This window comes from Trichosurus vulpecula, chromosome 4 (assembly GCF_011100635.1).
Source record: "Trichosurus vulpecula isolate mTriVul1 chromosome 4, mTriVul1.pri, whole genome shotgun sequence".
In the NCBI taxonomy this organism is placed as follows: domain Eukaryota; kingdom Metazoa; phylum Chordata; class Mammalia; order Diprotodontia; family Phalangeridae; genus Trichosurus; species Trichosurus vulpecula.
In genome coordinates this window covers 133,250,172-133,263,727 of record NC_050576.1, presented here as the reverse complement: position 1 = coordinate 133,263,727, position 13,556 = coordinate 133,250,172, and positions in this window count along the sequence as shown.

The following is a 13,556-nucleotide window of genomic DNA, read 5'->3' as shown; positions in this document are numbered from 1 at the left end:
AACCTTTCAGATGATTGTTAATATTTGTAATTCTTTTGAGAACTGTTTTTTCATATAGAAAGACAAGTATTATGTTATCATATCTTATATGATCATATTCTTTGACCATTTATCCATTTATGGAATGGCTCTGACTTATATGCTTGTGTTAATTCCCCAGATATCAGACAATTATCAGAGATATTTGATGTGGATTTTTCCCCCAACTTATTATTTACTTTGTTATCCCCCTTCCATTGTTTTTGTACATGTGACAGTTTTTCATATAGTCAGATATGTTTTCTTGTACAATTTTACATAATTAAAATTATCTGTTTGTGATTTCCTCTATACCTAATTTGGTTGAGAATTCTCCCCCACGTGTGGCCTCATTTTAATTTTATTCTAGACAAGCTTTTGCTGCCTTTACAATGAATCCATTTCTCAAAAATAGCATGATTAATATTTAATGATAGGTAATATAAAGAGACTTGCTTATTGCACGGCAAGTAACAAAAACCTTTTCTATAAAAAAAAGAGAAAAAACATCAACTACAACTCACCATTCATTATAATAGAAGGATGTTAGAAAAAGAAGATGGCAAAATTAATTCAAATTGAGAATGAAGAGCATGAGGGTTTCTTCAAGAAGTAAAATATGGCAGAATCATCAAAGGATAAACCTAAGGAAAGAAACTTGGGAGATGGATATTCAAGTTGACTTGACATCCGTTTAGCAATTAGATATAGAGGATACATTTCAACAAATTAGTCCATGATTCTTTGAAGCCGGATTCACAAGAGTCCAGGGTATCTGTTGCTCATTACCTACAGAAGTATCTTGAGAGCCCTAGAGCAAATTCCCATTTCAGATCAGCTGAGTCACTCCTCCCAGGTTTCCAGTCCATATAGATGGAAAGTCCTAGAAATGAACTTTGCTCTTCTGGCCCAGACCTACAGTGTTATGCTTTAAATGAGATAGCCTCCAGGCACAGGAGAAGAAAGCTTTATTATAAGCATTTGTCCTCACTTTGCTACAATCAGCTTTTTGCAGATAATGTATTTACTTTATTTACTTCCTACTTTTTATGGTTAGATAAGCATGTCACAGAAGGTAATATGGCATGTGTGGGGTGTTCAGGGAGGACTAGCATCTCTGGTGGGAGGGCTAGTTGAACCCTTTTCAGGACTGCTCATCCACCTTTGGTGTCCACCTAGCGCCCAAGTCTCACCTGTGGTTCCAAGAAGCTGTAGCATGCACAGCAGCCTCACCCTGGTAAAACCATCTGGGCATATGGGCTAAACCAGGTTGAGGGTAACAGACAAGCCTGTTGATGAGTTAGGGAGAGGTCTACAAGACTTGCCACGAAGGAATGGGTGGATGAGAACAATTTGTTCCAATCGCCAGCTGAAGAAGGTGCTGTGGAGCACTTAGAGCTTGGTCAAACATCGAATATGCCAATATACATCCCGGGGTATCACCAGTAATCTTGACTTTTTTCTTGCCACTTTTCTTTGATGACTCTGGAAGAGAGAATGAGGCTGATGACTTTGTACAATTCTGCCTCACTTAAATCCAGTTCACACATAGGTGAAGACATTACACTGCAATGTACTATATAAATGTAAACAAATGATGATGGCATAGCTCTACTGTGATTTCGGGGGGCTAACTGCCAGGTGACTTTCAGCATTGATCTATAAAGTATGGAACTCAGGAAATGTGGTACTGCGTATAGTACATATGGAATCTTAGAGCTGAAGGGGATCTTAGTGGTCGGTCATGTAGTTGAGATGGGAAGTGTGAAAGAGTGAAAAGAGCATAGAATGTTATCTGTGCATACAGGCACAGATGAAATCAATTGTACATTTCAAAATATTAACAACGACTGTTCTATAAGAACAAAATAAATTAAGATAGGTAATGGAGATTAAGGTATGAAACAAAACAATTATAGACAGACTTAGAGGAAAGTAAAAAATCATAGAGTAATTGCTGTTGTGATTATGTTGTTCTATCTGCAATTTCTAATTCAATTAATTAAAAGAGATTTGCTTGGCCATCAACAGAGGAAAAGACAAAATGGAAGAAGAGCATTATATAGTTGAGATGATGATATGCCACCAGACAACCTATTGAATTACTTCATCAGGACATATCTTAGATAAACTGCTTGTTATCGAAAAATCTATGAAGTGAAGGCAAGTCAATAAGCATTTAATAAGTGCCTACTATGTACCTGGTATTGTGCTAAGTGCCAAGGATATAAAGAAAAGTAAAAACAATACCTGCCCTCAAGAAGCTCATCTAATAGGGGAGAGAACAGGCAAATGACTAGATGAGCATTAAAAATTCTCCAAATGATAGCTAAGAATCACGGACACAATGATCTTGGAAGAATCACGGTTGTGAATAACTAAAAAATGCTGTGGAAAGATGGGTGGTGAGTATCAGTAGGGTATGTAGCATAAAAGATACTGAAGACATACATGACTAGAAAAGGAGAAAGGTCAGTCAGCCTGGTTATTGCATGGGCAACCAAAATATACTAGAAGAACCAGAAGGCCTCCAGTGAATGGGATGAATTCCCTAAGGAGCATTAGTAAACAACAGTGAGGAGTCATACAAGGCAGGTATAGATTGATGTTTTCAGCATATACCAGTAGAGCTCACTCAGCCAGTATTTCTTTTTTTCTTTTGCAGGGGGGAAAGCAGGGCAATTGGGTTAAAGTGACTTGCCCAAGGTCACACAGCTAGTAAGTGTGCTAAGTGTCTGAGGCCAAATTTGAACTCAGGTCCTCCTGACTCCAGGGCCGGTGCTCTACTCACTAAGCCACCTAGCTGCCCCTCAGCCAGTATTTCTGAGAAGCAGAACTTGAACCTGAGTTTTCCTGACCAGCTTTCTGCTTATGACAGTAATTACTATTTGCTGATAGATTTTTTAAAAAATTAAGAGAAAGGGATATTCTAGAATGGGTTGTTAACCTTAAGTCTACATGGATAGAATACAAGATCTGTAAAGCTGGGTGAGAAAAAGACTCTATCTTTAATTTAGCATTTCTTTCAATTCTGAATTTTAAAAAATACTGAGAAGGGGTTCATATGCTTTTCCAAACTGCTAAAGGGGTCCATGATCCAAAAAAAAAAAGGTTTAAAAACTCCTGTTCTTCCCATTCAGACTCTGCTCTTCACTATCTGGACTTGGAAACCATGCTTCAGTTGCTATCTCTTCCTGGAATTTCCCACAGTCTCAGGGTTATCCTGGAACATCCAGTCATCCCTAGAATATCCCTCTGTCAGGCCAGTTTCCTTATCCTGTTTGTGAGTTCCTTCTGAAACCTCATTTTGTGGAGGACCCAGGCTGACCAAACTTTGGCACATGGTAAGTGCTTAATAAAAGCTTGTTGTCCTGCCTTTTTGTGTTTCCTAAATAAAAAGATTAACTAACTTTAGGCTGCTAGAAGGTAAGCATTTGTTTGGGACTTTGATTGCATCTGCCTATGGAGGGTATGGATTTGTCTTAAAGAACTCATTGAAAGGGTGGAGGCAGGTTTAAACCCAGCTACAACTCATTGAAAAATGATTATATCACCAAGCTAAGTTGATTAGCTCAGATGATGGAAAGAGAACTCACTGGTCATAGCAAACACTTTTTTTCGACAACCCAGAAGATGACTCTACACATGGACATCACCAGATGGCCGATATCAAAATCAAATTTTTATATACTTTGCAGCCAAAGGTGGAGAAACTCTATTACAGTCAGTTAAAACATCATGAGCTCCTATTGCAAAATTCAGGCTTAAATTAAAGAAAGTAGGGAAAAATCATCAGACCATATAGGTATGACCTAAATAACATCCCTTAAGCATATGAAGTAGAGATGATGTATAGACTTAAAGGATTAGATCTGGTAGAGTGCCTGAAGACACTCTGAAGACAAATAGATAATAGTTTGCAATATTATACAGAAGACAACAAAAAAGCAATCAAAAGAAAAAGAAAAGCAAGAAAGCAAAATGACTGTCTAAGGAAGCTTTACAAATAGGTGAGGAAAGAAAGTAAAGGAGAAAGGGAAAGATATATCCAACTGAAAGCAGATCAATGCAAAGAAATAGAAGAAAGCAATAGAATGGCAAAGATAAGAGATCTCAAGAAAATCAGAGATAGCAAGGGAGTGTACCAATCAAAAATGGGCATGATAAAAGACAAAAATAGGGTAGAAGTAGAAGAGATTAAGAAGAGATGTCAAACAAACATAGAACTATACAAGAAAGATGTAAATATCACAAATAATCACAATGGTGTGGTTAATGATCCAGAGCCAGACATCATGGAGAATGAAGTCAAGAGGGCCTTGGGAAGCAAGTACTTCAAGATTTTTAAAAGTTCAAAAACTAAGTGAGGACTAATTGCTATCATCAGATATATGACAAAAAAAAAAAGAGAGCCTCTGTCCTAATGTCTCTGGATAGCTTTATAAAAAATGTTACAAAGTCAACCACCAGTGATAAAGACTAGGTACAGTGGGTAGGGAAGGGGCAACCTTCTGTACCTTTGTTAACATTACATAACCCTTGTTAACTTTACTGAACAGTACTATGCATACTTTATTAACTTTATCTTTCATTTCATAATTCTGTTTATTGTCATGGTACAGTATTTAATACATCTGTATTTTAGTACATTTTATGTACTAAAGCTATTATTTTGTGCATGGCTTTGTTATAGAGCCTAAGTGAAGTGGATGGGTAAAGGTAAAATCTCATTGCATAAAAATCTCTTTACATAGAGGTCTGACAAAAGATTCACTTATGTAAACTGAGAACTGTCTATATCCAACTGTGCTCAAGCAGCCTCAGATCAGGTAGTAAGTAGTCAGAGTAAGCTGTTAAAGTCTTTTTTTAGGGACCATTTTGTTGGCCCCCAAATTCACCCTAGCCTGGGGTAAATCCCTACTTGGTGTCAGCTTGGAATGGTATTATTCAGTGGAGAAATATTGACTTGGGAGTCAGAGGACCTGGTTTAAAATCTTACCATTGACACTAACTGGGCTTCAGTGTCCTCATCTATGAAATTAGAGAACTGGACTAAATGGCCTTGAGGTCTCTTCCAGTCCTAAAGCTATGATCTCATGACCTTTTACTATCTCTGGATGTCAAACACTCAGCCTGCTGGTCTCAAGCAGCCTAAAAAACTCCTGAACCAGATCAAAATGTAATTGGGAACTTCCACAAAATAAAAAATAAAATAAAACAGAGATAGTGTTAATTTGTGGTTTTCTAAGTTAATATTGGGAGCAGGATCCATATGTATTTGACTTGGACACTGCTGTTCTAAGTTACTGATCTTGGTCTGTTAACATGACAATTCTGCCTACTCTAGGCTGAGGCCCACAGAAATTGTGACTTTCCAAAATGTTTAAAGCAAACTGGTGGCATAACTGTGACCCAGGCATCTCCTCTACCTTAGGCTACTTTAGACCAGTTATAGACATTAGATAACCATGCAGCCTACAAAGACAAACTTCCTCTACCACCTTCCCCCCCGCCTTCCATCTGTAGCAATACCACTCATAGATCTATCTGCTCAGCCTAGTTTGAGATGGTGGGTTAATGCCCACTCCCACTGCCTTCTTGATTTGGTGGTGGATCCCAAATCTTTCCCACCGTGCCTGGGATGGGGCCTCATATATTATCACTGTGAAGAAGAAGAAGAGATGGATATTCAGAGTTGTGTCTAGATGCCTTCAGAGATGGTGATGAAACTTCCTCCCTTCTCACACAACTGCCATCCTGGGATAGAATATAACCTAAGAACCAAATAATCACGAAGTCAGCAAAAAATAGCCAAAATAAGAAGCTATCTCCTCTTTTTTCCTGCCCTGTCACAACCAAATAGTCTAGAAAAAGTCATTTATATTCATTGCTTCCACCTTGCCTCTTCCCACTCGTGTCTTAATATCTTGTAATATGATTTCACCCCTTACCACTCCACTGAAACTCTTCAAAATTATCAAAGCTCTCTTCATTGCTAAGCCCAATGGCCTTTTCTCGGTGCTCATCCTTCTTGGCCTCTCTGCTGCACTTGGCAGTATTGTTGATCACACCCTCTTCGTTTATCTCCTCTCTTGATTTCCCTGACCTTACTCTCTCCTGTTCTCTTCCTTCTTTTCTGACCACTGCTTCTCCACTTCTTTTGCTCTCTCATCTTACATATTCTACCCTTTCTACCATGGGTGCCGCCTAAGGGTTATTCTGGGGTTCTCATCTCTATCTTATTTTTCGGTGATCTCATCAGTTTCCAAGGATTCAATTTGTTTTTGTGGGTTGAATTTTTATCTCTTTTCAGTTAACTCTAAGATCTATCCTAGTCTCTCTCCTAAGCTCTAGGCCCACGTCACCGATTTCCTGTCAAACATCTTCAACTGGATGTTCATATGCATTTGAAACTCCACATATCCAAAACAAAACTCATCTTGTTCTTCTCACCCTACCTCTTCTTCAGAGTTCCAAATTTCTGTTGAAGGGAAAACACTTCTAATCTCTCAGGTTCACAATCTCAGAATCATCTTCAACTTTTCCCTCCACCTCGTTGGCTATACTTAATCAGTTTTATAGTCTACCCCTAAAGATTCCTTGCATCTTTCCCCTTCTCTACACTTGATCTTATTACCACTAATATTATCACCTCACTTAGCTAGACTCTTGCAATAGACTCTTAATTATACTCCTGGCTTCCGGACTCTCTCCAATCCATCTACTATGCTTCTTCCTAAAGCATACTCTGCAAGTCATTTTGTATAATGAACAATAAATGATGGTGAGCATAGGGGAGAAGAGCTTTTCACAGCTCTTTATTTTTTAGTCATCAAGCAATAATTACCACTCAACTTCCCCTAAAATTATAGGATCCTGAATTGGGAGCTGGAAGGAACCTTAGAGGTCATCTAGTTCATTTTAAAGATGAAGCACGGAGATCAATTTTTTTTGCCTGAGGTCACACAGGTAATGAAGTGTCAGAGGTAGGGGGCCATGAAGTCAAAATCTCTCACTTTAGCTCTAGCATTCTTTCCACAACACCATGTGCCTTGGTGTATATATTTGGTCCAGTAATGATCACAGCACCTCCATGTTTTCTCATTCTTGACCATTTTCTAGTTTACAAAACATACTGAGAACCTCTCTCCAGATCTCATGACACTGTGTCCATACCACCATTGGATGTTCCCTGGCTGTTGCTCTCTCATAATATGACTAACTGCCCTGACCTATCTTTTCTTTTTCTTCTGCTGATGGTACATGTATTTCATGACATCCTTTCTCGTACTTTTGTTTATGATGTGTAGAAGCCTGCTTATGGCAACTATGCACCTCCTCATCGCCCTTTGAGTGAACTCAACATTAACTCCACAGAAGCTATGATAGTCTATGACTCACAACCTTATAGCATTCCTAACAGAACATTATTGTTTAAAATGACGGACCTATGTTTCAGGGAGAAGCTTGGGATCATTAAAAGCACTGCATAATTTCCAAATATAACCTATCTCAGTTTCTTCCTCATGTTAAATTCTGGGAACAACTCATTGTCCATATGCAACAAACTTTGGAGTCTTTGTGTGCAGCCACTACATATGTTATATGTATTTAATGCATATATAATATATCTGTATGTTTGTACTCACAGTGATGGATTATAGTTTGGTTGTCCATCCATCTGTATAATATTATCTGGATAATGGGATTCCTTCTCCTCTAAGATATATGTGTATATGGGCTAACTAAATATATAAATGTGGCTCATGAGTAGAATGGATAGATATGTTCTAATGTCTGGTCCATCTTATCAGAGAATAGAAGGACTGTGCCAGCACCATCAGCATTCTAGCTTGGGAGATAGCAGGGGAGCTCTTAGATCACTGAAGCTAGGCCCTCTCTTATATAGTCTCAAAGAGGGATTAAAATTGGGTTAGAATTCTATTTGCCACTCTTCAAATATTTCTAGGCTAGGGATAAGATCCAGGATTAAAAAAAGAAAACTGTTTCCTTGATCACTCAGCCCACTAGCCAGCTTAGTCACTTCTTATCCAAATGCTAGCTACAACAAAATACCATCACAAATAGCAAGAGTGAGTAAATCCATTTATTCAAGCAAAGCAGCAAACAGAAATTGGAGAAGTTCTACAGATTAGAGGATGTGAAAGAATACATAAGAATAAGTAAGCCCTTCAGCCTCTGAGAAGGAGCTAAGATCTTAGCTCAAATCAAGAGAGAGAGAACAATTTAACTAAGGAGAGGTCAGCTCTGAGCAGTTTCTTGAATTATAAATCCTGAAGGTCAAGGCACATGATAGAGCTGACTCCCATATATGTTCACAGCTTTGAGGGAGAGCATCTACTATTCAAGAGTCTCTCTCTGTCTCTGTCTCTGTCTGTCTATCTCTTTGTCTCTCTCCCTCTCCACCTGTGTCTCCAAAGTCTCTCTCCAAAGTTTCTGTAACAAAGTAAATCATCGACCTGCATTATTTTCTCATCATTGTATACACCATCCTGCTCATCCTTTCAACCAACCTGGAATCATGCCTCCCTCTAACAGTGCCCAGGGTTGTCCCTCAGCACAACTGCCTCAGGCTTGGTCAGAAGCAAGGTAACACTTCCATTTTTGTTTTTGTTTTTTTCCCCTGCATAGTTAAGCCAAAATCTTTTGAATGATTGTGGGTCTTACTTAGGAGACTCTGCAAGGTTCTGGGGTTTGATGCAGTCAGTACATTATCATCCACAAACAGGTGCATCTGGATGACCTCACTATGTACAGAGAATCCCTCTTTGATTAGACTGTACCGTTACTGCTTCTTACTATCTCAAACATCTTAACTATCTCTTGTCAAAAAAGTTACTTAACCTCTCAAAATGCTTACCCAAGGCAAAATAAAAGCAACTAATAATAACATATAACACCCTGTGATCAACCTGGCAATGAACCACTTTCAACTTTGTTAGTTTGTCACCTGTACTCAAAACCTTCCCAGCTTCACTAAAACTGGAATGCCTCAGCCCCAGTCTTCTAGAAGCCAGTGTCAACAGTTTCACCTTGACAAGGCATTGTAGCAGGGCTTTAGCAAAGGCTCTTCCCCGTTCATATGCTAATTCACATCCAGGCTATTGGAATAAAGGTTTATTTCTCATGTTCTTGAAACAAAATCTCAGGCTCCCTTTAGAGGAAATGAGAGCTTAGGTGGATGTTGGCAAATTAACCGATATTTAAGCAGGGCAACATGACATCTATTGCTAACTGATGTTTAAATTATTTATGAGGCATCATGTTTGTATAATCCAAAGGCGAACCAAAAGTTGCACTTTAGGACTTACTGATTTGTTTATTTATAAAGAGAATCAACTAGACATTTCAGGAAATCAGGAAAAAAAAAATATCATTTCAGGATGGTGGAGGTGGGTGATCTAAGATAAATAGATTCATTGGGTTTTGCCAGGAATTCAGAAAGTTTCATGGTAACAATACAACATTATCAAGGAGTCTGATTAATAATACATCATATTTATATGCCACTTGGAGTACTTTATGTCATTTAGTCCTCATATTAGTTCTATATTATTGTCCCTTCCTTTTTTTTTTTTTGCCTTATTCTGTTCATAGAACTCCCAAGTCCTCCTGACTCTGAGGTTGGATATCTATCCACCCATCATTCAACACTGTCTCTCATGTTCATTTTGCAGATGTGAAAATTGAAGCTCAGAGACATTGTGACTTTTTTTTTCTGGTGCAGGGGAGATGTAGAGGGAGGTCTGAATCTATAGAGAACTCCCAATGTGGAAATTTCTGGGGAAACATTGAAGACAGGTACTCTACCCTCAGACCTAGCACATTTAAATGAAAGCTCTTAAACCAGAAGAATGAACCACAAACAATTGTCATTCCATGGAGAGATTTGTAGCCTGAAGAAGAGTTACCTAAAGACAAGGATGGTCAACATGAATGACCTGCCAAATGTTCTATGGGAACAACCTAAATCAATTTCAGGTTCAGATTTATTTAGTTCAACTTGGAGTGCTGGAGAAGATCTGCTATCTTTCCATTTAGATGCAGATTGGTTTTTGAGGTTGGTAATCTATTTGATCCAGAAAAGCCAGCCTACTTCCTCAGGAAAATCAAGGAACTAGAAGGTCAAGAATAAAATTTAAGAATAACATGACTTTCATGAGTTCATTTCTAATTTTCAGTACTTTGAAACGTGCATTCATGCATATTATGGACTTGCATTTATATGTCTGGATTCTCACATAACTTGCAAACTTCATTTTAAAAAAGCCTGATTTTTATGGAGGAATGGTTGTATTCATGGCTATTTAATTGGAGAAATAATTTTTGGGAAAGTCTTAATTTTTAAATTACACGCACTTGTACAGTTTTGTTAACTAAAATCTGGGGTGCTCTGAGATTTGCAAAGATGTATCAATGTGGCCACATTACATATATAACTTTTAGTTGATCTTAATTGTACCCAGCCATTTATAACTAAAATAGTCCTATGCTCATTCAAACCAATTTGGTATTTTATGAAGGGGAATCATTTGGTGATGTTTCTAAAGAACCCAAGGAAAATAGACATAGCGAAAAAAACAAATTATTGACTTATAAGTTGAAAGAGCATGCAGTTTAAAAAACTAAAGCTTAAATGTTGTTATTATTCAGTCATTTCAGACTCTTTTGGGATTTTCTTGGCAAAGATATTAGAGTGGCTTGCTATTTCCTTCTCTAGTTCATTTTTACAGATGAAGAAACTGATGCAAACAGGGTTAAGTGACTTGCCTAGGGTCACTCGACTGGTATGTGGCAGAGGTGAGACTTGAACCCACATCTTCCCGTCTTTTGAGGTTGCCTCTTTATCTACCACACCAGTGGTGTCAAACTAAAATAGAAGTGGGGGCCACTAAGCCATACATAAGGATCCCTGCAGGATGCCTATTGACTTAGAGAACCATATATTAACATTATCTATGTTTTATTGTCTTTGTATTAATTTTGCTAAATATTCCCCAAGTATATTTCAATCTGGTTCAGGTTGTACTCCTCTGCATTACACTAAGCTACCCCTCAAATAATAATAACAGTAATTCACGAATAGGCTATTTGCCTGCAATTTGCCTAGTAACTATATATCACTGTTTAGTCAAATCAACACTGTCTAGTGGGAGTAAAGTGAATGGCCTTTCTATCATGATATCAAACATCATTCAAATTCCCTAACATAGCATGGTTAATCTGAAGACTGAAGTGAGCTCCAATATAACACATTTAAGTTTCTTGATATGGCAGTACAGAGTACAGAAGCCAATCTGTCTATAACAACTATCCTAGCAGCATCTAATGAGGCTGTCCCATCTGTATGCCTCCTGGTTTCAGTTGCATAAAAGGAAGTTAAAATGCACAGTAAACATGGCTTATGGAAGTCAAGAGGCATGGGTTCTGGTCCCAATTCTGTCATTAACCAGCTATGGAGACTTTGGGCAAGTCATTTCTCTGGGCTTATTTCCTATCTGTAAAGCGGGATTAGTAATTCTTTCGCAATCTCCCAGGAGAGGATAAAAGCAAAAGCCCTTTGAAGAAGGAAAAATTTGGAACAAATAATAAACATTCATTTGGAGTAGGGGATGGAGGCTGGGGTAAAAGAACTGGGGCAATTTATTTAAGTTTTGAGCAGTTAGGTGGCACAGTGGATAGAGTGCCGTTCCTGAAGTCAAGAAGACTCATCTTCCTGGGTTCAAATCTGGCCTCCCCCATGCTCTAGGCAACTCTAGAGGGCCATCTCCAGTCATCCTGATTTACTTCTCACCACTGGACCCAGATGGCTCTGGAGGAGAAAGTGAAACTGGTGACTTTGCACAGCCCTCCCTCACTTAAATCCAATTCATTTGAATGTCATGGCATCACCTCACTGATGTCTTGGTCCTCTTCAAGAACGAAGGACAAACAACAACTCTTCTTTCAAAGAAGGCACTGACCTGCTTTAATAGAGGGAGTTTCCTCAATCCCATATACTAATGAAAATCTCAGATTCAGGACTTATTTCTATTGTTAATTAAATCAGGCAGCATCTATCTGGGGAAAGAGCCAGGGGCTCGGTTGTGAGGATCTAATGAGATCGCTTATGTAAAGTGCATTGCAAACCTTTAAGCACTTATGTGATTGTTGTTTATCATCAGCTGTAGAAAGTGAGAAGCAGGAAAGCAAGATGAGACAGAGGCCCTCTAGCTTCAGTTACCTTCAATCTGCTACCAGCAAAACCAGACAAAGGCTATCTGTAGAGATAGATTTTTTTTTTCCTTCCTCTCTATATTTTTAAAAATACTGCAACTCTGATTTACCCAGAGGGGCACAGACAAGCCATTCTTTAGGAAACATATGCACTGCTCGGCATCTCCCCAAACACGTAACAGAGAATAGCCACTTGGCTTGCACAGGTGAAGCATATCTATGCTCAGCAACGGAGGGGAATCATGGAGAAATGCCGAGATGAATCCACACTTGCAAAAGGATTCTTAAAGCTCTGCAGCATTGAAGATACTTCAGTACTATAAACCTGGTGGTGGAATTTGTATGTCCAGGTGACCAGCTCTGGAGTCGACAGCATCACTCTCAGCACTTAGAGAACCATGGCCAGCTACTCCAATAAGCCACCCTCTAATTTTAGTCAATGCCTTTTAAGCATATGAGACCGTAGGGTTAACAAGCATGCTTCTGGCTATGAAACAAACTCCTCATTGACAGAAGCCTTGTGCCAAATGTTCCTTTTGACCAGATTAATTCAGCTGTCTCCCCACAGGAACAAAAACATAAGTTGTTCTCAAGGGAACTTAATTATAATTCAGTACTTTTCCTGCCAAATTTCACAAACCTTTAACAAAGTATTATTTAAGGAAGTTAAGCATATCAAAATACTTCCTCTATACCGCAGAGACAAAACCTTTGTAAACACTGACGTTATAAAAAATGAAGCTGCTTTTGTTTTTGCCAGTTTTGGACAACGGACAGCACTACTCCCTCTGGTTACTTTCCCATTATCTAGCTGAGTTATTCGAGCAAAGAAAGACGGCTTTGATCAAGATGTTAGAAAACAAAGCAGCTTCTGGGCTCTGCATAGTGTTTGTGACTTACTGTGACCTGTGGAATTATTAGTATTACATCCACTGCTATTTGGGATAACACAGAAGCCTGGCCAGTGTTTTCTCAGATAAAAGCTGAGCAAAACAACTTATTTGTATTCATGGTAAAACTGACATTACAATGTCGGATAGGTCTATGGGGAATGCCATCTTTATGCAAAGGTTCTGGTTCATTCTTGGTTTGCTGGAAATGCTCTGCCAGCTTAAAGAGCAATACCAAGTGTTATAGCAGCAACACCAAGATTGATGAAGATCCTTTAATGAAAATGTTTGTGTTCTCCATGGTCACTTTCAAGGCTCTCCTGCCAGGAAGGCTAGCCATTTGGCTAGCCTTCTCCACCTGGCATCCAATCTAATGTGAGTATTTTCTTGATCCTCCTGGTGGGTAGCTAC